Raw genomic sequence first — 25333 nt, 5'->3', positions numbered from 1 at the left:
TCGACCAAATTGCTAGCCTCCTTAGCATGGTCCTCTTTCAAATTTAGAGACAATAGGTCCCTAACCCTGTTGTAAAAATGGAACAGTCTAGCCTGGTGGATTGCTTACTTAAAAAAACTCACTAGAGATGCTAGCTCGTTGGTATTGTCAGTGATATTGTATAGAGCCTCATCAATTTCTTTTTACCCAAAGACTGGGATACAAAGAGGCAATTCTAAGGATTGTTTAAGTTTGGCAATATGTGCCACAAACATACCTCCAGATTGGACCTTTCTAATGAAGAGTTCATAGATCAATTCCTCCTTGCGCAAGTACCCATGAGCGAGGACTTTGCGAGGGCCACTCATGTTCACAGAAAAGTCAATGATTATGAAAAATTCCTAGCGACCGAGAAAATTCTTAGAGTTCGAAACCGACCCCACTTTTAGCCGTCAAAAGGGCTTAATCTGGACCAGTTCAACAACGCTCTGCTACCACTTGTTACGGAGATTCCGTGGATCAGAAAGAGGTGAAAGAAGGAGGCGAGTGGAGTGGGTCTATCTACGATATCAGAAATTAAATTAAACCTTTAACGTAGGTTATATTTCTTTTCAAAGAACAAACTTAACAACTTTTCACTCGGTGAAATAGCAATGACAAATTCGGATATTAGATTAGAAAACCCCAGAATATGGAATTTAAGAATTTTGGGCTTCAAGCTCCTATTTTACAAATTTACAATTTTGCAAATGCGGTATTATTTAGACAGGGACAGAAATCTCCCAATTCAAGAGCACTTCCTCCAAAAGGTTACAAATTAGTAGCCTTCCAGAGGCACCCCTCACTAATACGGGAAATTCAAAATCTCAGAAAAGAGCTTACACGATCTCCAACATCAATCAAGAAGACGGCGCTACCAATTTCTTACAGCCTACTCATGGCATCATTACATCAAAGAATCTTATACATTTCTGGCCTCTTTAGGCCCATCTTACACTTTTACAATTTTTACACAGGGGTATCAATTACCCAAACTACTGGGCCGTTGTGGAAAGAAGAACAGGTTAAATTACTGGCCCGAACTCAAAATGAATGGAGGCGTACACTTTTACTCCTAGAACATTAAAAAACACTAATTGGGCTCTCGACTCGATGATGCAGAGGCTAATCCCAAGCTACTGAGGTGACTAGAATGTAGGTGAATCTAACACTTTACAGAAAAGAGAAAAGGTTACAAAATTATAGTCCCCTCAAATTAAACTGAAAGGGGAACTCAAGAGGGTAACGCACTCTCTATCTCCAATTTACAGTTCTAAGAATTTATGAAATTTTGCATTAGCCGAAAGAAGGTATACATTTTAGAAAACAGGAGGGTACCAAAGTAGACTGGTGATCATTAGCTTGGCTTTTGGACCGCCTGGCGAAGAATGAGGCTCCCCGCCTCCTGTCTTAACACAAACTGTCTCAGAAATACGGCTATCCAAAGAGAAGGTAGCCTGAAAGCCGCAGCTTATATACCCAAGGGGACGGTTCGAGAGGGTAATGGACAAAGTCTGGACACTCCTTCTCATATGTAATGGCAAATTCAAAATGAACAAGAAATGTGTGATTGGTTGAAAATTAATTACAGAAAAATTCATGATCGGTCAGATTCAAAAACTGGCGGAATGATAACAAAGTGTTGCAAACCTTGAAATAAGAAAATAAATGAACAATAACTTAGTTGGGAAACATGAGAACAAAAAACTTCTTTAAATCACTAATTTTTCCGTATTACACCAGAGTGCATGACCTCAGTTTTTGTAATGACATCTATGGAGGGAAGTTTAAACTTCTTGAAGTAAATAAACACAAAGCAAAGTAGTCCAGTCATTTTATGCAACTCCACAATAACACAATTACTCAATACTTCAATGGTGATATCTTCCGGACAATGTCCCAACTTCATGCCGTAGATGTTTAACGTTTTGTTAGAGAGATAGTGTTCCTTAATCGCTTCTATTGAATGTGCGGAGTTGTTGTGTACCTCCCGGTACGTTTATTATTATTATTGTAATTCATTGTATTTTAGTTTATTCGTATGTAGTATATTATCTTACTCAGGAAGCAAAATGTAAATTTATATAGTGTATCATAGTAGTTTTTCATTTATTTAGTATTTTAATACTTTTATGTTATTTATAAATTCACTTAGTTTGAGACAGGGACACAGACCCTAACGTTGACAGTTAAAATATACCATATCTATCTAAATACTGGGCCTGTACCTTCATTAAGGCCACGGCAACTTCCTTCCCACTCTTAGCCCTTTCCTATCCCATCGTTACCATAAGACCTATCTGTGTTTGTGCGACGTAAAGCAACAAGCAAAATGTTCCAACGTCTCTCAGACTTTTACATTCCGGATACCTGTCGATTAATTCTAAGCACATGTAAATGACCTGATATTATAGTAATTACATTCTTCATAAGTACTATGCTATACGACCTAAGTTAGCTTAAAGGACTATTTTAAATATGCCTGTGTTTAAAAAAAATGTGCATGTATTCTTAACCAAGAGCGATTTATCCAACAGTGCATTACTGGCTGATGGAAAAAATGTGCTAGTGAATAATGTATGAAGTCATGTAAAGTTACAGCTAGATATAGTGTATAACATGGGAGAATAACATTAATACCAATTAAGAATGTTCATTGCACTTATCTTTAAATTCCATGTTTTAATCGACTATTTCCTCTTTTTTTCAGGAATATTTAGACCTACAACTGGTAAGTAAATATTCAGCATTTCTGATCTTCCAGTTTAAATCTTACAGTAAGTTGTATTTAATGATTGCAGTTACAGTGGAGTTCTTTTAGGTATGCATATACTTAACATCTTTTCACTTCTTTTCTGTTAAGGATTTAATGTTACACAATGGTTCAGAAAATTCAGAATGTAATAAATCAAATACAGCTTGTAGTGTAATATACCATACAGAAGAACATAGTGTATGTTCTACCCTTAACGCATATCTCTACGAGGTCGGGCATGCAGTGGTATGAATCTTCGTAGCGAGTTTTTATGACCGAATGCCCTTCCTGCAGTCACCGTTATCAAAGAAGTTAATCAGATGGGATTAATCACTTTAATTATGAAAGTAGGAAGCGATATGGTAAAATCTGGTGCCAGCACATATCGTTATCCTTTTGAACAGCACCAAGGGGTCTGCTCATGGCTTAACGTCTCTATCCGACGGACGAATCGCTATAAAGATATTAGGATTGTGGAGAGGTATGTAATTGAATCCAGGCTTTTGGCACGTAATTTACACTGAAGAAAATCATTAAGCCCGAAATGCCTTTTCCTGAAGTGGGAATAACGTGATAGTGTTGATAAACCCTTAAGTCTCCCTTTGATGATGAGAGTGGTAGGATAATTCAACGTATCATTTCCTTCCCGTTAATGGCGACTAGAAGAGGATAAAATCAGTACTTTATCACGGGAGTTGTGTGCGCGGTCCGATGTTACCTGAGTGTATCTGGCATTTCTTCCACTTGTGTTAGAATCCTTATTCTCATCTATCCTCTCTGACCACCTTTGTCCATTTTCTGGTCTCTTCAAACCCGCTTGTATTATGATTGTGGAGCATTGCGTAGGGTGTTGAGTTTCATGCCCTCCGAGGGTTTTCCCCCTCATTTATCGATTTTTCATACTACGAAACATCGGAGTTCTCCTTTCCTTCTGGTTAATGTTGACTGTCGATCAATAATTGTATTTCCTCTTAAAACAATAATTATCAATTCCACCACTCCCTCAGGTTAGGCAACCTCACTTACGCGTGTACTAGTCAGCTCTGACTCGTGTTGACTTGAACTGCTGTATGGCTTCGTCTTTCATTAGGATCTATACTTCTGGGACATCATCGTTGATACTGGAGGATTCTCTTCTAAGGCTCCCGTGAAGAGCCCACATCACGATACAGCAGTTTATATTGATTAAAGTCTGGCAGCATTTGATCGCAAATCCGTCCTTCGCTCTGGATAAAGTGTCAGTTACTGAATGTAAATATGGTGGGCTCACACTATAAGCTCCATGTATACTTATTAGTAAAGCCCGGATTTTTATGCAGTAACAGGTTAGGTTGCAAACTAGTTTGGTTAGTAGGCAGTGTCGGCCACCCGCTCTTCCATAGTGTAGCAAGAGTAACATAAATTATAGGGGTTCTGATGGGCCGTACCCCTAATGTCTATGCAAACCCCTTTGCATAGTCGTTGTGAAGGTAGACTATACCTGCAACTCGCTTCAGTAAATTTGCATTCTAACCTATGAATGCATAAAAATCCAGGCTCTACTTATTAGTAAACAAAAATTCTCATATCGCTGACAGTGCATTCAAATTTTTGATCCGCTTTCCAGTATTGTATCCATGCAAGAGCGAGTTTTTACCTATGGTGTACCTAAAATGATGCCATATGTTCCGTTAGGAATAAGAATGACCAAAAATTATGCCTTTCAGTAAATGAAAATCAATCTGATAACGATTAATGTACTTGTATCTAACTTTTCAAGAGATATCTGAATGCAAAATTGAATCCACAAGAGTAGGATTCAGTGTATCGAAAATAGGAAACTGAATCAGTACTTATCAAACTACCAAGAATGAATCAGTTCTCGAATGTATGATTACATGAGACCACTTTGGACAAAGAGCCTTCTATATGTCTCTGTCGTGGCCATCAATCAGTACACAACATTACAGCCTGCATGGTTGATTGGTAACATCTCGTCCCAATTTCGTATCGCTAATTCCGTGATGAAAGAATTTTCAGTTGAGCCCCATATTTGTCACTAAATTCTCTATTTTTCTGACAATACCACTCATACTAACTACGAATAGTAAGGTAACTTTTGGTCTTAACATTGTTACCTAGAACTGCCCATGGGTCGATATCCGTTAACATGCATCGGCTATGGCGTTGACTGCAGCACTTGCAATGAGAGCATAAGTCTTCAGGTTTTTCTAATGTATTTCACCTGAATCTGGGATGATGACAATTTTCTGTCTTCTAACATCGTTCAAAATGGGGTCAGTGAGGGTTATTGATAATTATAGTATGTGCATCTCCGTGACGTATAATTTGTATTTGTGCTATATTTCCCTACCACACAGGAATTATTTTGTCAAAATGTTTTAGACTTTTATAAAATGTATCGTATCTGTGATCGATTGGCACATGGACTCCTGTAAATGCTTTCCAATGCATTCATTCAAAATTCATATGTGCTCCTGCTACACTCATATTCATAAAAACATAATATCTTGAAATGCTGGAGATGGGAAGTTCATATTCACAGGACATGTTCATTGGTGTGTTCTGCAGAAACGATTAGCATTTCAGTTACCTACGTTCAGCATGTGTCCTGTTGTCTAGTAGGCACTGGGTTCTCCACCGACACTGATGACTTGTTCCATACGTGATGGCATCGATGCGCATAAGGCACGAATGGCATCCTGGGGTACAGCCATCCATGCTGCATTCACCTGGTTCCACAGTTCATCTTTGGTGGTTGGCAATGAGTCACAGCGCCGCTCCCGTCGTTTCACCATATGCCACACATTTTCGATTGGCGACAAGTCCGGTGAACGGGCTGGCCAAGGCAACAGTCTGACATCCTGTGACAACAAGAAGGCACGTGTTCGTGCAGAAAGGGTATGTCTACGGGTCGCAGGATGTCATTCACGTAGATCAAACTGGTTACAGTGCTCTGGAAACGCATGAAATATAAATTGTGGTTATACCCAATAGCACCCCTTACCATAAGGTCTTGAGCTGGCATTGTATGTTTGTGCGAATGCAGACAATGTGATGCATCATCCCCTGTCTGCAGCGAACCAAAATGCGGCCATCATTTTCAAACAAACAGAACATGGATTTATCCGAAAAATCTATGTGCTGCCATTCCTGTCCCCATTGACGTCGTTTCATGCACCATTGCTGCCTAGCATGTTCATGCGCATTAGTCAAAGATAGACGGAGAAGTGGACGACGCGCCGGTAACCCATACCGTAATAAACGAAGACTGACTCTCACTCCTGATAGTGTACGAGGTGTTACACTTTTCCACTGTTGCGCCAGAGCTGAGGAGGACGCTGATCTCTCTTGCAATGTCATTCGGATGAGGTGTCGATCTTATCGGGGTGTGTTCTGGGTGGTCGTGTTCTACGACCTTCTGTGAACCATTCGGTGCATACCCGTTGCACTGCCCATACACTTCCCCCCACACGGGCAGCAATTTTCTGGATGGATGCATCACGTACTCTCATGCCAACATGCGCCCTCTTTCAAACTCTCTCATTTGACGGTACGGTTCTCGCATACGTTTTCGAGGCATTCTGCACGTCTGCTCAAGTCACAATGATCCATTACATTCGGTTTATAGCGACAACGAGAGCAGCTGGCACGTTTTGCCAGTCGGTTGTTGTGCGCAGAGATATCGATATGGACCTTGAACCTGAGGGCGACATGGGTCGAATACTAATCATTTCTTCTGAACATACTAATACACATGTCCTGTGAATATGAACTTCCTATCTGTAGTCTTTCAATATGTTCTGGTTTTTATGAACATGGTTGTACTTCAATGACATTCGTGCTGCTACCTAGATGACTTCCTAGTTTCCTGAAGATGTCTGTTTTCTGACAAATGCCGAACATAGTAGCTCGCACGGTAGAGCCCTGGCTATCTGACCACAAGTTGATAGGTTCGATCTCGTCTCAGTCCGATTATATTTGAAACTGCTCCGATATCGGACTCGTATTGGTAGATTAATTAATACATACAACATGAAATCCTGCGGAGCAAAATTCTGGCATTTTTGAGTCTAAGTAAATTGTAAATATAATTGGTGGAATATTAGTTAAATAACATTATTATTATTATTATTATTATTATTATTATTATTATTATTATTATTATTATTATTATTATTATTATTATTAAGCCCAAACCCATGGCGCAACAGCCTGGAAGGGCCATGGCCAACCAAGCCACCGCTGCTCAGCCCGAATGTCTGCACATTATGAGGTGTCATGTGGTCAGCACGCGACAAGTCTTCTCGGCCGTTATTCTTGGCTATCTCTCCGTCACAGAACTCCTCAAATGTAATCATGTAGCCTTCAAGTTGCTTTGCGTCGCGCCGACACAGATATGTCTTATGGCGACGATGGGACAGGAAAGGGCTAGGAGTGGGAAGGAAGCGGCCGTGGCCTTGATTAAGGTGCAGCCCCAGCATTTGCCTGGTGTGAAAATGGTAAACCACGGAAAACCATCTTCAGGGCTGCCGACAGTGGGGTTCGAACCCACTATCTCCCGAATACTGGGTACTGGCCGCACTTGGCCGGGAATCGAATCGGGGGCCTGGTATGAAACAGGCAGGCTACCCGTACACCGTGGGACCGGCATTATTTTGATTATTTAACAAACATCACCACTGACATGTATGTAACTTCACTTTACTCCCTTAGTTAGTTCTTTGTCTACCGGGCCAGATGTCCGTGTGGTTAGAGGCGCGCGGCTGTGATCTTGCATCCGGGATATAGTGGTTTCTCATTTTCACACCAGGCAAATAATGGGGCTGTACCTTAATTAAGTCTTGGGCGCTTCCTTTCCACTCCTAGGCCCTTCCTTTCCCATCGTTGCCATAAGACCTACTCGTGTCGGAGCAACGTACAGCCAATTAAAAAAAGTGATTGAAAATATGTCTCTACTTATTCATTCCGTAATATAAAAGAAACCATTGTTATCAATGTAGAACTGGGATACAAGTATTTCAAAGGAAGGTATTTAGTTATTAGTCACATCTCACAATTGCTACACTTAAAAATTCTAGCTGATTGACGGCTGTATAACCATTGTTTGCCATTCTAGAATACAAACACAGATGTTTAATGCGTATCTTGTCGTTATCAGATGGTTGGTAGGAGTGTGGGGGAGAGAGTTATTTTCTTACGTGAAAGAGATTCTACTGAGTATATTTGAAATTCTCTCTGTCTGTTCATCAATCATATTGGAGTCGGTTGTTGGGCTTGTCAGCCGTGAAATTTGTATGGCAGGTTGGGACTGGATCTTCCCCGCTGCCTGGCTTCTAGCCTTCCTTTTTTTTTCTCTCTTCGGGTTCGTTTTCAATCAGCTGTGTGTAAATACAGTCAAATATCAAAAGAAATGAAATACTGGGGGCAATGGAATTCTTTTGAATTGAAAGTGAACTACAGTAATATTAATATTATACAACTGTATCGTGTTTATAAATAGCCGGCTCTTCGTACTTGTTCATGACAAGAGTTTTATTTATTTTATAGCACCAGTCCATTTTATCAAAACCCCAATCTGCTTTTCCACTATCTAATGGTCGGAAGATTTAAAGACTTCTGTCTCCAGGGTAATTTCATATTCAAGGATTAATTAATTTGTCTCATTGCTTACTAACCAGCAAAATTACTCGATTTCTGTCGCGTTTTTAGAATTTTAGTTTAACCCTGGAGTGGTCGCATGGGTTTTGTCAATATTAATGGTCGCACCGGGTCTCTCAGACCCATTCTTTCTCAGTGTCTTACTATTCGATTTTTATACTTTATTTCCAATTACAGTATTACAGGACATGATTTTATTTATTTTAATGCAGTTTACATGACTACAATATTTAACTATCCCGTTTCTTAACCCAAAAGTGTATTTTTATAATTACACTGAAAAACTGAATAATTTCTGTTGACTTTTGAGAGGTAAAACATGGTAACAGTAAAATGTATTTCACATAATTTTTTTCACTTTTTCCTGCATCTACATGCACAAAGCTACACTTTCATATATTTTGTACACAGTCTTAATAAAACATATTTATGAGATTTTCACACTTGAACTATTGGTACAAAAATATGGATTTTTTAGGTATACGTAAATTATGTGTCATAATTCATAAAATAAAAATCAAATTAATTTTAGAAACAGATCCAAGTACAGAGAAGCATCACTTTAATCAATTTCTATGCACATTCTGCAGCCAAGTTGTCCATGTTCACCGCAAATGAAATTTTGGCACTTGTGGCAGATGAAGGATGTCTTCCTGTTTTTGTTGGGTAGAAATGATATCTCTTTCCTTTCCTGTGAACTTCTGTGGCAGGTGCTTGCACAGGGTGGTTATACCCAGAATTAGCTTCATCCATTGTTACACGTAAGAAAGTGTACTAAGCTAACAATGCGAAGTTTGACAAAAAAAGACCAACGTTAACAGTCGCACCGGGTCTGCGAGACAACCTGTTCACTCAAAGTTTCCAAGGCAACTGAGAGCGCGCTACTGTGTTTGGTCGAAGGTCGGGAGTCAAGAAGCTACCAGGGAGGGGAAAGCGCTCGGTACATTCCAACAACAGGAACACCACTAAGTATGTCTGCCCGGGTCTCGTAGACCCATCGCGACCACTCCAGGGTTAAATAAAGGAGTTAAAATCTTGTGTTACAAACTCGCAGAATCCTTCCTGTTAATCAATACAACAAAACATGATAGATCAATGAACCTTTACTGTACTATTACTCTAGCTGGCGTACCCGTGCTTCGCTACGGGATTCTACACTGTAGGGTATACGGAATTCTAGATGAAGTCATGTGTATTTTGTGACTAAGATTTCATTAAATTTCATAACATAGAAAATAAGAATTCAAATTTTACGCACTTCCCCTAAACTACCAATTTGTATGTTGGGTATTCAGCCCGAAGGCTGGTTTGATCCTCTGCAGCTCCACCAACAGCTGTCATAAATAGCATAGGCGTCGCTGAAGAGGCGTATTAGGGGAATGAGGAGTGAGGTAGTATCACGTTGCTTTCCTCACCGAGCCAGCCGTTGCTCTTACATATCAGTCTGCCAAGCCCACTGAAATGCATGCACTAAACGGCCCTATCATCGATATTTCCACACCATTCATAACAGGGACTGGCTGCATAAGCAATGGTATTACTAGCATCACTCATACCTCAGTGAATTTCATATTGTCAAAACCAAGGATGAGACTGAGACAGGTCAATGAAAGTAACAAATTTGATGTAGCCCATACCAGAAGACATAGTGCACTGTAAACACTACATCTCGCCACCAACGTGAATAAACTTTATTTGCTAGTGTCTTTACGTCGCACCGTCTTATGGCGACGATGGGATAGTAAAGGCCTAGGAGTTGGATGGAAGCAGCGGTGGCCTTAATTAAGGTACAGCCCCAGCATTTGCCTGGTGTGAAAATGGGAAACCAAGGAAGCCATCTTTAGGGCTGCCGACAGTGGGATTCGATGCAAAAAACTTCTTATAGCCTAGAATGCAAAATTTTATTCCCCGACTTTACATACCGATTTTCATTAAATTTTGTTCTCCCGGCTCGGCACTGATATTATGGACTTACAAAAACAAATTAATTTACGATCATCTCTGTTTTCATAGCCGGTACGTTAAACATTTATAGGACATAAGTGATCGGAAATGTATTACTATACAACTTTCGTTAATGTGGTATTGATCGGTAGGACCACTAATAACATACATTTTTGTGATTTGAATTTTAGGCCTTCCCCTAAACTACTATTTCACTCAACGAGAATAAAATTGTTTGTAGCCTAGATTGTAGAGCCACGTTTCCCCACTTCACAGACCGATTTTTATTAAATTCTCTTCAGACATTTTCCCGTGATGTGCGTACATACATACATACATACATACATACATACATACATACATACATACATACATACATACATACATACATACATACATACTGTACATACATACAGAAATGACGAAAAATTTAAAAAAACAGTGCATTTCCTTGTTATTGGAGACACAATCACTACATAAATACCATTCATATTTTAATTATGAACAATATAGAGACAAAACTCTTTTCATATGCAGTAAAACGCAAATGGTCAGAGATAGATCACACTATTTTCCGACATGGACACCGAGACTCTCGGAACACCGTCGGAACTTTCGAGTGATCGATTAATTTCCAGATGTTAGGTATCCACTCCTTGCTCCCGGAATCACAGGAGAACCGCTGTTTGTACTTGATCTTTATTGACAAATTCTCCCACCCAAGTATTCGTTCAGCTTGGCAAACACATGGAAATCAGTTGGTGCAAGTTCTGCACCGATTGCTGGATGCTGCCTTAGCTCCTACCACAACTGCTAAAGGAAACCTTGTGTTCTTCGTGCCTTATGAGTAGAGTCCAGTATGTTTAGGCAGCGATAGGTTAGAATGTTAACTTTCTGAATCGAGTAAGAAATGCACCCTACACTGCACAACGTGTGTGCTATGTGATTTGCATATTCCGTAGGAGTAGGGCCAATCTAAACCCCTAGAAACTATGTTACTCTCAATACATCATGGAAGAGCGGGCGGGATGGCGCTTTATCCTAACCAAATTCATTTGCAATCTCACTTCTTAGTGCTTAAACTCCGCCCGTTCATTCCAGCACTGGAACTTTGGACTTTTAGAGTCATAATGTGTTGCAATAGTCGTGAACGAATATAACGTCGTTGTTTAAATTTTTTCCACCTCTTGCTCTTGGCGGTATTGCGTAATAACCCCGATATTTGCATTAAAGGTCAGATCTCTTACGTAAACTCTGTGTAAAGACATCCTACACATTCGAAGAAAACTCTGGCCCATAACCTTTCGTGCTGATGGTGCAACTTAGAATTTATTTTACACTGGAAAGATACCATAGACACCAGATTTGCTCCTGGTACGCAATGACGCACAGATGTCTTCATGTCTATAATGATGCCACATAGGGACTCGTTGCCTTAAACAGACTAACACTGAAGGAATTCCAGGGAAACAATAATCCTTCCTGCTCTGTGTTCGGGTTTCAATTTTCGTGGAACCTACCGTGAGAACAATTTCCAGTAATCCAGCTGGTGACGCGCCGTGGCATGTGCATTTCATATTGAGATACCCATCCCCTGTCAAGCGTCTGCGATACGCACTCTGCTATAATGCCGAACCTTTCCTTCGATTTGCAAGACAGTGTGTCGAAGTTAATGTCTTTCGTGGGCAATCAGCATCGCCCTTGTCTGTACGACTTTGGTCCTGTTGTTGACACCATTCAAAATAGCTGGACATGAAATTGCATTCCGGTTGCACAACACCACAGTTTTATGGTGAATCTCAGTACAGTTTTGAAGTTTATCGGGAAAGGAACGATGTACCATTCAACAAAGATCATTTTTGGAGAAACCTTCCAATTTACACGCTATTTTTACTTACGTTCTACGATGCTTCCTTTTACCAATACTGCAGTAGAAGTGTTGCTTCTGACAACTCCATTCTACCATGAAGCATGCTCTTCGGTTAGGGCGTTAGGTGTAACATATGTTTTGGATGCCACTCATGCATTGAAAACAACATACAAAAATCGCGGTGGAATTATGTAAGTTACCAGAACTGTCAAGAAATATCCTTTAAACCAAACGTTAGTTTCATTTATGTTTCGCCTTGATAATCAAATTAGCGAGGTTGTAAAACAAGGTTACAGATCTCATCAAATGGTTGTGAAGGTATTTAGGGTTTATAGTAAGGAAGAGTGCGTTCGTCTCTCATAAGACTCCAACTAGAGTTTGGTTCCAGTGTATTGGGCCCTCACCAGGATTATTTGACTCGAAAGTTGGACGAGATCGAAAGGAAAACAGCACCTTATGTTCTGAGTGATTTCCGACAAAAGAGTAGTGTTAAGAAAATATTGCAAAATTTGTGCGGAGGAAGCTTGGGAGTAAGGAGATGAGCTGATCAGCTGCTAAGTGATATGTTCCGAGCTGTCAGTGGAATGATGGCGTGGAGAGACGTTAGTAGACGGAAAAAATTTGAGTGGTGTTTTTAAAAGTAGGAGAGATCACAATATGAAGATGAATTTGGAATTAAAGTGAACAAATTGGGGCTAATGTTCGTTCTTTTATTTATTTATTTTATTCATTTATGTCTTTATTTGTGGCGAAGTTAGGGCTCCTGGCCCTCTCTTACACTTAACCACATTATGCGGCTTGATAATGAATACAAACCAAACTTAAGACACGGTATATAATATAACTTAATATAGACTAAAACTAAAAGATGTACATCCTAAGTCTAAAATGGACAAAATTAATTAAATATTAACTACTCTAAGTGGAATTAATATAACAGTAATTTATGGAGTTAGTTATTGGAATATTTTACCAAGGGAAAATGCTCAATAAATTTACAAATTTTTTTGCAATCATTTAATAAAATGCTAGGGAAACAACAGATAGGGTATCTGTCCCCTGGGCGACTGATGCAGATCAGTGTGGACTGATTGATTTATTGTTGGAATTACAAAGTCGGAAGCCGGTTATATTAAAAGAATTGTTATACTAAGATGAATGGTGAAGAGGAATTGCAAGAGTAGATCCAGCGCGAGTATAAAAGTTATGCATTGAGGAGATACATGTGCTCAAGTTCTGCCTTTGACCATTACTCTACGAAACAATTTTATTCCTGATTTCCCACTATATTTCACTCTTTTTTATATATTTAAACTATGAATCATGCTTGCTTGGTACAACCATTTAAGGTAAGAAGATGTAACACTCAAGAGCTATTAAATCAGGCCTTTGAACTGAGCGCTCTCTTACATTATAACACATGTTAGAGAGTGCCATGTGTGTAATGTGCTCGATGGAACAAAGTGGTTGAGGGTTGATGTGGTGGTGACATTTAGCCACTGGAAAGCTGCTGACAGCCGCCTAGCTCCAAGTAGCTCTTGAGTAGATCAGAGAAAAGAAAAGTGGAGAAAAGAAGAAGAGAAGTGATGGAAAACACGAGATGAGAGTGTGAATAAAGCTTCTATGAAAGAATTGGAGCAAGAGAAAGGCTAATCCTTCTGAAGTCTGGAAGTTTTCTACGGTGCTTCTGAAACAATCTGGTCGTTCTCTCATACATTGAACTGTTGTTGGCAGAGGAGTATATGTCAAAATATATCTGCAACGTGAATGACTGTTACTGAACAACACAGCGATATTTATCGCTTTTCTACCCATATTCAGATTTCACAAAAGGAACGTATGCACGCCGTATCGTTAGGGAACTGTTATTACTAAAGCCCGGATTTTTATGCAGTAACAGGTTAGGTTGCAAACTAGTTTGGTTAATAGGCAGTGCCGGCCACCCGATCTTCCATAATGTAGCAAGAGTAACATACATAATAGGGGTTCTGATTGGCCGTATACCTAATATCTATGCAAACCCCATAGCGTAGTCGTTGTAAAGGTAGACTATGCTTGCTACTCGCTTCAGTAAGTTTGCATTCTAACCTAATAAAAATCCGGGCTCTAGACTAAGTATAATTGTATTACATTACAATTTAATAAAAGTTTCACGCTAAGTTAAAGGATGTGCCTAAAATGGTTGCAATTAAACAACTATTACAGCGGCGATTGCCTGATTGAGCAACCTAGGGAACTCAGGTATACCAGTTCACTTACAGAGTCCTTGCAGATTCCCATCAAGAAATGTCAAATATCTGTTGTTTTCCGGCCAACTTCTTTCAATGTCATACGAGATAATCCAATACGATTTCAGCAACAATACGCAGATAGCATCTGCTAGAGTGTGTACATTCTTTTGGCGGACCAAATATGTGTTCACTTAATAAAGGTTTTATTCTTATGACAACCATTTGGAGCGCAATGCTCATAACTTAATTGTATGCCCTGTAAAAATAATGGAACTACAAAAGATACATATTTATACTAATACATAAAGAGGGAAAATTTGTTTGTGTATAATGGCTAATGTCAGGAACTACTGGAGCGATCCTAAAATATCTTTTCCCAATGTAAATATTCCCGGTCTAGAAAGCTAAGAATAACGGCCGAGGGGATTGGTCGTACTGACCACACGACACCTCGTAATCTGCAGACCTTCTGGCTGCGCAGCGGTCGCTTGGTAGACTAAGGCCCTTCCAGGGCTGTAGTGCCGTGGGGAAAATGTAAACATTCATTATTCCTGAGGGACATGGGCTGTATTTTATTTTGAAAACAATTCAATGGAGGTGGGGGGGGGGGGTGGGCACGGGGGATATTATAAATATAATAGACTAATATAGGCAAAATGTCGAGTTTGTCGTACAAGGAGGAGACAAAGCTCAATTTAAGCCCCTAAGCCCCTTGACGCAAAAAACATAACGCAGTAAAACCTACGGGACCTAAAACCAACCCTTATGGAGATATTAGCACCACACTACCCCTGTTCTAGGAATCGGATAAAGAAATGAACTGCCGTAACCATGGCAACGTTAGCTACAATATAACACACATACCTAACTTGTGACAGACATGAAAAGTGGTAATGGAGTCTCCTTTAAAACGAAATAATTCATTTTTTTCCCCAGAAAATCCTTTTAAGGGGTGAGGCGGGGGGGGGGGGTGAAAAGAAGTGAGGAAGGAGTTGAATTATTTATGTGAGGATACGTATATATCAGAGACTGAAGATGTTACAGACGTTAAAACTGGTACTTGGAATCTCCTTTAAAAATAAATGAACACACTTTTTTTGGAAAATCCGCTTAAGGAGGTGAAAAGAATTTTAAAAAGCGGGAGGATTTTTAAAATGAATTACTTCTTCTACCGCTTTTCTCACACCTGTCATGTCGCGGGTGTGAATTGTGTCGCTTATTTGGATTTGACCCTGTTTCTCGGCTGGATGCCCTTTCTGACGCCAACTCTATGTTACTATTGCGTGTTCCTGTCGTGGTTGGTAATGTGGTGTGTTGAGTGAACATGGAGAGGAAGGTGTTGGGACAAACACAAACAACCTGTTCCGGAGCCAGAAGAATTAATCACAAGCGATTAAACCCCCGACCCAGCCCTGAACCCTGTGAACCGAAGGCCTCAACGCTGTCCATTTAGTCAAGGAGTGGGAAATTTTTAAAATATTTATTTTCCATTTAGGACAAAAATTACAATGAAATTTCACGGATACGATTCTTTCACTTACCTGCACAAGGCATATCTCAAGAATTAAAGCATTGATTTAACGTGTGCACACCTGTCCTCACTTTCCATCATTTTAGCGTGTAATACTAGCTGCAGAATATTTTCGTAATAAGCTTAAAGTACCCCATTTTCTCTCTGCTTAATCACAGATAAACTTTCACAGCCTGATTTTGCAGTTGAAGAACTTCTGTGTTTCTAATCCTTTGTGTCCAAGATATACGAAATATTCTTCAGAAGATCCACATTTCAAATGATTCTAATTGTCTCACGGAATTGGATCTTAAATTCCACGTCTCAGCGCCGTACAGTGGGAATGATAGGAACTTTTATACATTTGTGATCCGCTTCTCGGAGAGGGACCTATAGTAAGATAATTCTTTTCCATTTTTGAAATTTTTGTGGTTCTATAATTAGCGTAAGATACTGTGCAATTTAAGAAAGAGTAAATGATTGTAGGTGAAATATTTCAGAGGATATTAATTACTTTTTCTTTATATTAAAAAACTCTATTTTGAAGAAAGCGCAAATACCGCTTTTACTAATATTCCTACCAATTGTGCAAAATATTGATGAATCTTAACTGCTGAGTAACTTAGTTTGTTACGAAAACCCGTGAGTAGCGCAAGAAGTTAAAACAAATAACTGCAGAATTTTACATCACATAAAATTTTGTTCAACCCTGCTGTAAAATCTCCATTGCCGTTTACGCTTCCCCTTCCGCACAAAGATTCACGTTTGTTAACATTAATTTATACTAAGGTTATTATAACAGAAATGGTACTTCATCTTGTTGAAATTCTTCTTGCCTCAAATCGGCAAAGAAATTCTTGCTTAGAATCTTAAGTGTTCTGTAGTCATGATTCAACCAAAGTATTTAACATCATTCTTCCTTTCAGTATTCTAGCCGTTAAACTGGAATGAAACATTTTAATGTTTTTCGTTTTCAACATTGATGTTAGGACTCTCTTTATATGTCTCTTACCAACCCATATATTATTATATTTCTCGCGCTCTCTGCCTTCCCTTGAACCCTTTCCTTTAGTCGCAACTTTCTTATCCGTTCTTCTAATTCCAGGACTTTATGCTTCATTTCAGCCATCTATGTCTTACCTTCTTCTTCTTGATATTACTGAGCTTTTCTTTCAATAATGTCCTCAATTACTTTAGATTATCTACTTTGCTCCATTAGCATTTAGCGCGTCTTATCCACATTCAAGACCTCCTTCACTTTCTCCAAATCTTCCCAAGACAGTCCAGGTCCTGGGTTTTAATTCAGTACCACCGATCACCAATAGCACCATCACCGCCAGGCATGTTAACACCTTCTGCTTTATGTTATGATTATTGATTCCGGTCTGCATTACTTTCAGTTTCAGTCTGCATTGCCACCTGCCTGTAGCGCGCCGATATTGCTCTGTTGATATTACCAAGTTCGGTTGAGACACTCGCTTTAATACTTCCTACATTTGTCACTCGCTCATCACTATTACCTCCTTCTCCTTGCTTGCTCAAGTGCAACTGACACCGTTTCATTCCAGTAAGGGTAACCTTGTTCAGTAGGGATAGCAGGCCCTTAGGACTGATGTTACAGGCACAGTGTCCGCGCATCCCTTAACGAATAAGTGGGAATAATATGTTCCGAAATACCTGAAGTTGATTGCAAATGACCATAATCACCTGAAAGCTCTGTGAGTATAACCCTGACAAAATCAAACAATTTCCCCATTACAAATATTGTTGGCATGACAATACAAAAATGTGAAGTTTGTATTGAAATTAGTAGTAAGGAAATTCGAACATATGTGTAGAGATTCCTACTTATGTTCATGATCTATAGTGATACATTTCTTGTGTAGGGTCTAGGTCTTCACTGATTATGCAACCTAAATATCTAACAAAACCCTGTATTGAAACCTCTTGCTGTAGTTTAAGACTACGCACCGTGGATTTTGTGTTTGCAACATCAATCAATCACCACTGGCCTGCCTTTAGGGCATTCGGAAAGGTGGCAGATTCCCTATCTATTTTTATCTCGCATTTTCTTCAATAATTCCAAATAATTTCGAAATTAATTTAATATCTCCCTTGGTAAATCATTCCAATCCCTAAATTCTCTTCCTATAAACGAATATTTGCCCCAATTCGTCCTTTTCAATTCAAACTTTATCTTCATATTGTGATCCTTCCTACTTTTAAAAACACAACTCAAACGTCTAATGATGTCATTCCACGCCCTCTCTCCACTGACAGCTTGGATCGCACCACTCAGCCGAGCAGCTCGTCTGCTTTCTCCAAACGCTAATCGTTTGTCAGATATCACCCAGAACAAATTGAGCTACTTTTCTTTGGATATTTTCCACTTCCCGAATCAAGTAATCCTCGTGAGGATCCCATACACTAGGTCTTATCGGAGAATTATATGCCCTCTCCTTTACATCCTTACTAACACCCCTAAATACATCAAATCTGCGTGCATTGATCTATACCCTTTATTTACAATACCGCGTACGTTATTATCCCAATGGAGATCTTTCCTTATTTTAACACCTAGGTACTTGCCGTGATCCGCATAAGGAACTTTTACCCCATAAACGCAGTAATTAAAATTTCTATGCCTTTCCTTATTAATGAAAAATCAGAACCTGACTTTAAACCCCTTTTACAATCATACCATTGCTTGCTATACAACCCACAACATTGTCGAGGTCTGTCTGGTGTGCTCATAGTCCTGTACCTTACAGTATTCATTAATCTATACAGTATATCATCATCACCTTTCAACATTGATGTTAAGACTCCATTTAATTCCAGCGAGGTGAACCTTGTTCGGTAGGTATTTCATACCCTCATGAATAATGACAAAAGTACAGTGTAATCTGCATACCTTAACGATTGCTTGTACAAAATATCATGTGAAATTCCTGAAGTTGATTGTATGTCAACACTATCACCTGCAAGCTCTTTGCGAGTATGACACTGACAAAGTCAAACATTTTCTCGTGACAAATATTGTTGGAATAACATTACTAAAAGGTAGGCTTGTATTAAAGCTAGTAATAGGGAAATTCAAACATATGTACAGAGATTCCTGAGTATAGGAGCAACAAACATATACACTCTCCAGCTTGTGAAAAGTAATAATGCTGTAGAAGCTTAATTGACCCGGGATACATTTTAAGGTAAAAAATGAGGACTAGTAAAATATTCTGTACACTCTCTTTCCATACCGAATAGCAAAACAACGTTGAGTACGTGGGGGTGTTGTGTGTTACAATGCATAGAACACATAATGTAGAATATGATGTGAACTACAAAGCAAAGAGCTTATTAACATGACGACCTGAATTTTCAGTTCTATAACTACTGCAGCAGTGTGTGCTATACTAGTTAACAAACAGTGGTTCACATTAAACAGACCCTCTACATATACATGTGTGTGTTTATATTCAGGAGGGTTTCACATGAGGGGAATGTATGGGGGTTGGAAAAGAGTGTAGCAAATGGGAGAGCAATTTGTGAGTAGCATATGCAGTGCACATACATACAATAACATGTCATCTACAAAACTGTCCGTAGTTAAACAAATTATATGTGTAATATTAGATTTGACTGGAAATCCATAAATTGATAATTTTGAGATACGGCTATAAGCTTTCCTTATTTATGTCGTATTGTATATAAAAATTTATACTATTCCAAACTTACACTAATTTACATTTTGCTGCAAATACCAAATGGAAATAAATACCAATGATTACTTCAGAGAAACATGGGTTGGCTTCTGTGGTTTTGGGACACACGAGATACTACAGGCTCCTTGTCGACCAACGCGTCATTGACAGGAAAGGAAAAATGTATGTCAGTTTTGTAGACTGTAGAAAAATGTCTTTCGACATAGTACTGGGGCATAAACTGTTCCCAACTCCTTTACATGATACGTTTGGAAGAACAAATTGCCACTCCTGTCTTCGACCCGCACAGTTATAAGAAGGATGTTCTTTCAGGTAAGGGATGCCATTGGAATCCGGCAACTATCAGCAAATACAGTTGAGACAATACGCGACACTTCCGGATTTAGCCTTGTTAAAATGGGAGATAAGTCGCAAGTATTGCTCCTAGTGGCTTGACCTGAAAATTCGCGCTAAATTCAAATATCAATGGAAAAGTATATACTGAAATGGATAAATAAATTACGTCTGGAAATAAAGTATTACTAAGATATTAACTTCAAAGTTGATAAAGCAATTCTGGATAAATGAATGAAGAATTATTTAACAGGTTATTATTTAAAGACTGAAATTAAACATATAATCAAGATTTGAAATTGATTGCTGTGAAAGGGCTTGATCTTTCATTTATGCATTACTTTCTTAGCTTTAGAATTCCTGCCTGAACGTTCACGGCTAGATTTTTCTTTTTTCTCATTTAAATACATTGTATCATTATATTAAAACACTTGTCAACAAAAATATCGGCACATTCCTTACACACATATTTCAATGAATTTACATTTAAGAGCTGGACAATTTTCCTTTTAACTTGAAGCCTACTAACAGAAAGAAAATCTACAAATTTAGCCTCAAAACATTCAAACTTTCCCTATAAGCAATACTTGCCATATTGCCATTACATTAGGGTAAACAAATTTACATCATCATATTGTTTCAACAAAATATGTTCATTTCTTAAATCACCCTTATTTTCTTCAGTGCTTGACAACGCATTACGGCATTTCAAATGGGGTAACTTGGAACACAACAAGCCACACTCATATGCATATGTGTTTCCCTGAATTAAATCAAACCCACAGATCACACCTACAACAACACATCGGTATTGAAGTTTAACTGGTTCACTATACAATAAAATATGCGTATTATATCTTAATCCAGTTAAAATATGGGTCGAGCAGGTCAGATGATTATGATTTACTATAAAAATATCTTTGTCACTGGAAGAATATATATGCAAACACAATATTACTTACATTTTCTTGTCACGAGGGCAACGGAGGAAAGACCGCGCATTCTTCTCTACTTCATAGTTACTGCAGCCAAACACAGAACATACCTTTCCCCTCATGTTGAGAAGAGATGTCAAGGAATGACGCACACTACTATTTAACTATCTATGTCAACTCACTGAAAACACATAAATAACACAAAAAACTTCACACACAAGTACACGTGCTCTTATGACAATCAGTAGTTCTCAGGTCAATCTGTTAGAGAGAGCTCTAATAGCTGTCCCTCGATATCTCGCTGAGTGTCGCGTATTGTCTCTACTGTATTTGCTATCAGGTCAGGATTAATTCAGATTAAGTCACTAGCCCCAACAAAGAATTTTAGAGATCTGATGACGATAGAAGAACTAGAAGCCGTGATATTGAATGTAACGATGATTAAATTAATCGATGATCAGAATATATTGGCAAGAGGTCCATCTTCCTTAGAGTCAACGATTTTCGGAATTACAATTAAACAGTTTTGATGAATATTAACGCCTTAAAGATCAAACAGACTATATTCACACAGACCCCTCCGTGTAACAAAGCATCGGACCATAATTGAGAAAGTTGAAACATGCAACTACTTAGGCTGGAAAATTACTGAAGATGGCAGGTGTGTGTCGGAAATCTCGAATTGGACTGCTGAAGAAATTTTTTTATGCAGAAGAATAGACTGCCCAGCAAGTTGGCTACGGGAGATAGTGGGTTCAAGTCCCACTCTTGGCAGCTCTGAAGAAGATAGGCTATGGTATCCAATATTCACTCAATCGAGGCTTTACCTTAATTCCTGTCCGTAGTCGCCATGCGAACTTTCTGTGTCAGTGCTGGGGAAGAGGAAATGAAATTAAACTTCACGTGTTGATAGAATATTTGATGTTATTGCAGTGATTACAAAATCGATTCGAATTTACAAAGAACTTGGCAGTACGTGCCCACTTATCAGTATGACGTTGCACACCCTCCGGCCTGGATTTATGCACTGATTTAGTTGAGAATGGTGTCATAAAGTCTCCGCAATCCCTACCGAGGCAAAATGGCCCACAACTGTTGTAACTGGTTCTTGATATCCTGGATACACCAGCATTGGGGCGGAATTGACGTCCTAGCTGGTTCCACACGTGTTTTAGCGGGGACAGATCTGGGGATCTTGATTATCACGGGGGTATACGCAGCCAGTTCATAGAGACACGTGCGGTATATGGACAAGAATAGTCATGTTAAAAATGGGACCACGATCCAGTCGCATAAGAGGTATCACATGAGGATGTCCGTGACGTACCACTGTGTCTTTCCGATATATAGGAAGAATGGGACCTTCCCCCAGGTTGCCGCCATACTCTGACACGATGGCCATCCGGGGTAATGCAGAAACATGATTCATCGCTGAACATAATGGGATGCTATTCATCAGCAGCCCATAGGGTAAACTTGGCAAATATGGGCACCATAAGGTATATCTGAAGAAAAGGAGCACTAAAACAACTTCCATTTTCCTGGTAAAAAATCCTTGAAAACTTACAACCATTTCCATTCGAATAAAGCTTGAACTAGCCTCTATCCCATAGTGGTTGACATACTGTGCAGCTTCGCAGCAAACCCTGCAACTGCCCATATTTGCCAAACTCTTAAGGTAATACGGGCACATTTTCTGGTAATATGGGCACAAGTTATTAAATCACAATTAGAGCCATTGATATGGTTATATTCATTTCGTATTGTAACAAGGTGGTTGTATTGAACATACATATATGAAATAAGGGTAAATATATATTATAATTAAACACTGACCATGAACAAGTGCTACCAAGGAAGTAGAACTAATACCATTATTAAGTTATCAACTCGGAATCACTTGAATTGAATTAGAGAATGTAAGTAACACAAAACTGGCCAAAACTGTGTGTAATATGAAAAGTAAAAGGATTAATCTAACAGAAACAATCACATGAGAGCACTCTGAGTCATAGAAACTGACAAGATTTTTAACTGCCCTCATCACAATAGAAAGAATCGCCTTCCATCTCTATGCACTCCTCATGGAACCACTTAGCACATGAATCACAACACTTAGCCCACTTCTGCCCTTCATTCTCATCATAATAATTCCCCTTACACACAGGACAAATACAGGAAACTTTGTTGCTCCGTATGGCTTTACGCTTTGCGGCTAAACCTCCTCTACTGATTCCTTTTCTGCGCTGAAGCCAGAGTTTCTTCACTTGCAAGTTCTCTTGCAGAACACTTACGTCTTCCCCACTTACTAGTCGCCATCTTCAGTTTTGGAACTGGACTAATTTTTTCCTTTTTCACATACAACTTGGCCACCCCTCGTGTTCATTTGGAGTCCTGACTCATCGGCATTAAATATTCTGGCCGGCTTGTTTAGCAGATTCAAATCCTTCATCTTTTTTATCAAGAATTTTAAGTTTGTCTAGGCACGTTATAAGTTCTAGATGCTTGTAAATGATTACAATCGCCATTTCTTACTGTTATTACAACACGCGACATATCCTCTTTATCCCATTTCTGGCGGATACCCGCTCGTTCATTCCCATTTTGGATCATAATCTGGAAAAAAAGGAAAAATTATTTCTTTTTTGAGAAATAGCTACATGCTATATTAATCGATTAACATGAAAACGTACAGATTGCCGTAGAAATAAAAAAGAATAAGGCTATCTCAGAGCCCGTCACGTAAATACAATGTAATTTGATGATGCCCATATTACCTACAATGTCACTGCCCATTTTTGCCTTAGTGCCACATTTCAGAAGTTGGCATTAATGGGAAAGAACTAACTCCCAAGCGCGTATCCTCTCGCTACAACATACCCTACACTAACCTTGCAAACTACCCCTAGTAATATTTCTTGAAAAATAAACTTATTTTGCGTGTAGTGCCTTAAGTAAATTAACTGAGTTATTATAATGCCTCGATTTTGGAAGAGTAGACTGGTCTACTTACCTCAAACCATGTTCTTTTCAGCTTCCGTTAGCACAGTAGAAGACATCCTTTAACATACTGAGCAGGCATGACACTTCACGATCACCAGCCTAGCAGAGCGCATGCTTCTACTCGCTACCATTGCGTGAGAAATGAAAAATTTCTTAAATCTGCCCATATTACCTTAGTGCCCATATTTGCCAAGTTTACCCTACTCACTGGTCACGGTACCACTCCAAATGTTGTGGCGTCAACGGAAGACTGCGCATGGGATGGCAGTTCCCTAGTCTGGCTGCAGGATAACACAGAATGTCGCATGTTTTCGGATGGCAGGTGCAGATGTCAAGGCGTTAAGATGTGCTCCTTACTTGTTATTGTCATACGTCGTCAGTCGGAACCTTGACTGCCCTCACGTCCGACATCGGGCCACTGTCACACCCGAATGCCCCATAAATCTGGATATTGCAGCGGTCAAATATAGACCCTCTCAAAATCTGCCAGGAGCCTCACACGCAGCATCTCCATGTCCTTCAGTGATCACTCAAAATCTGACGCAGCTCATGCCCCTTATATATCCTACCAGGCCTGGTTACAACACTAAACATGAACGAAATTAATGCACTCTGCTGTCCTTCATAACTGTCCCAGAGAATTTCAACTCTAATTATTTAAATATTCGCCGATATGTTGTGTAGGTGTACGAAGTTACATTGACATCCGACCATTTCTTCTAGGGGATTAAATATTTTGTCAGATGGTTTAATTGGTAAAAGTTTTTCCTCTGATACCATTTGCGGTTTTGATTCCTAACGGAAAGAACTCAGCGTAATGTGCTTTGCAGGTTCTAGAGGAACTAATGTCCTTGGCTAAGGACTTGGACACGTCAATTCATAGATGATATTTGTGAGTCTTCAAATGTATTGTTACTGAGCTCTATAGCTGCAGTCGCTTAAGTGCGGCCAGTGTCCAATATTCGGGAGATAGTGGGTTCGAAGATGGTTTTCAGTGGTTTCCCATTTTCACACCAGGCAAATGCTCGGGCTGTACCTTAATGAAAGCCGCTTCCTTCCCACTCCTATCCCTCTCCTGTCCCATCGTCGCCATAAGACATATCTGTGTCGGTGCGACGTAAAGCAAAATTGTAAATAAAAAAAAGGGGGGGGGATTGTAATTGCACTGCTCACCATTGATACAATAATTCTCAACCGATATATAATTCTGACATCAGTGAGATTACTGCTAGTATTTAATATTAGTACATATCTGTGCAGATAAAGGATTATTTGCATTCTTTAAAAAGAATCACAATGCGGAGATTGGAATGGAAAGCTACGAAAATTAATCAGCAACAGAAATGAATTA

At 39.2% G+C, this 25333-nt stretch overlaps 1 protein-coding gene across 1 annotated transcript in view; it reads left to right on the top strand.

The window, feature by feature from the left end:
- Nucleotides 1-2733: 2733 nt before the first annotated feature.
- LOC136884493 (uncharacterized) overlaps nt 2734-25333 on the top strand; it is an 865858-nt gene continuing 843258 nt past the window's right edge. The window contains exon 1 of the mRNA XM_067156699.2: nt 2734-2749. The gene's annotated coding sequence lies outside the window, so the exon portion shown is untranslated. The remainder of the gene's footprint in view (nt 2750-25333) is intronic.

The sequence above is a fragment of the Anabrus simplex genome, chromosome 12 (genome assembly GCF_040414725.1).
Source record: "Anabrus simplex isolate iqAnaSimp1 chromosome 12, ASM4041472v1, whole genome shotgun sequence".
NCBI classification, from domain to species: domain Eukaryota; kingdom Metazoa; phylum Arthropoda; class Insecta; order Orthoptera; family Tettigoniidae; genus Anabrus; species Anabrus simplex.
Note: the sequence above shows the minus strand (reverse complement) of the source record. Positions and strands in the feature narration are given on the sequence as shown.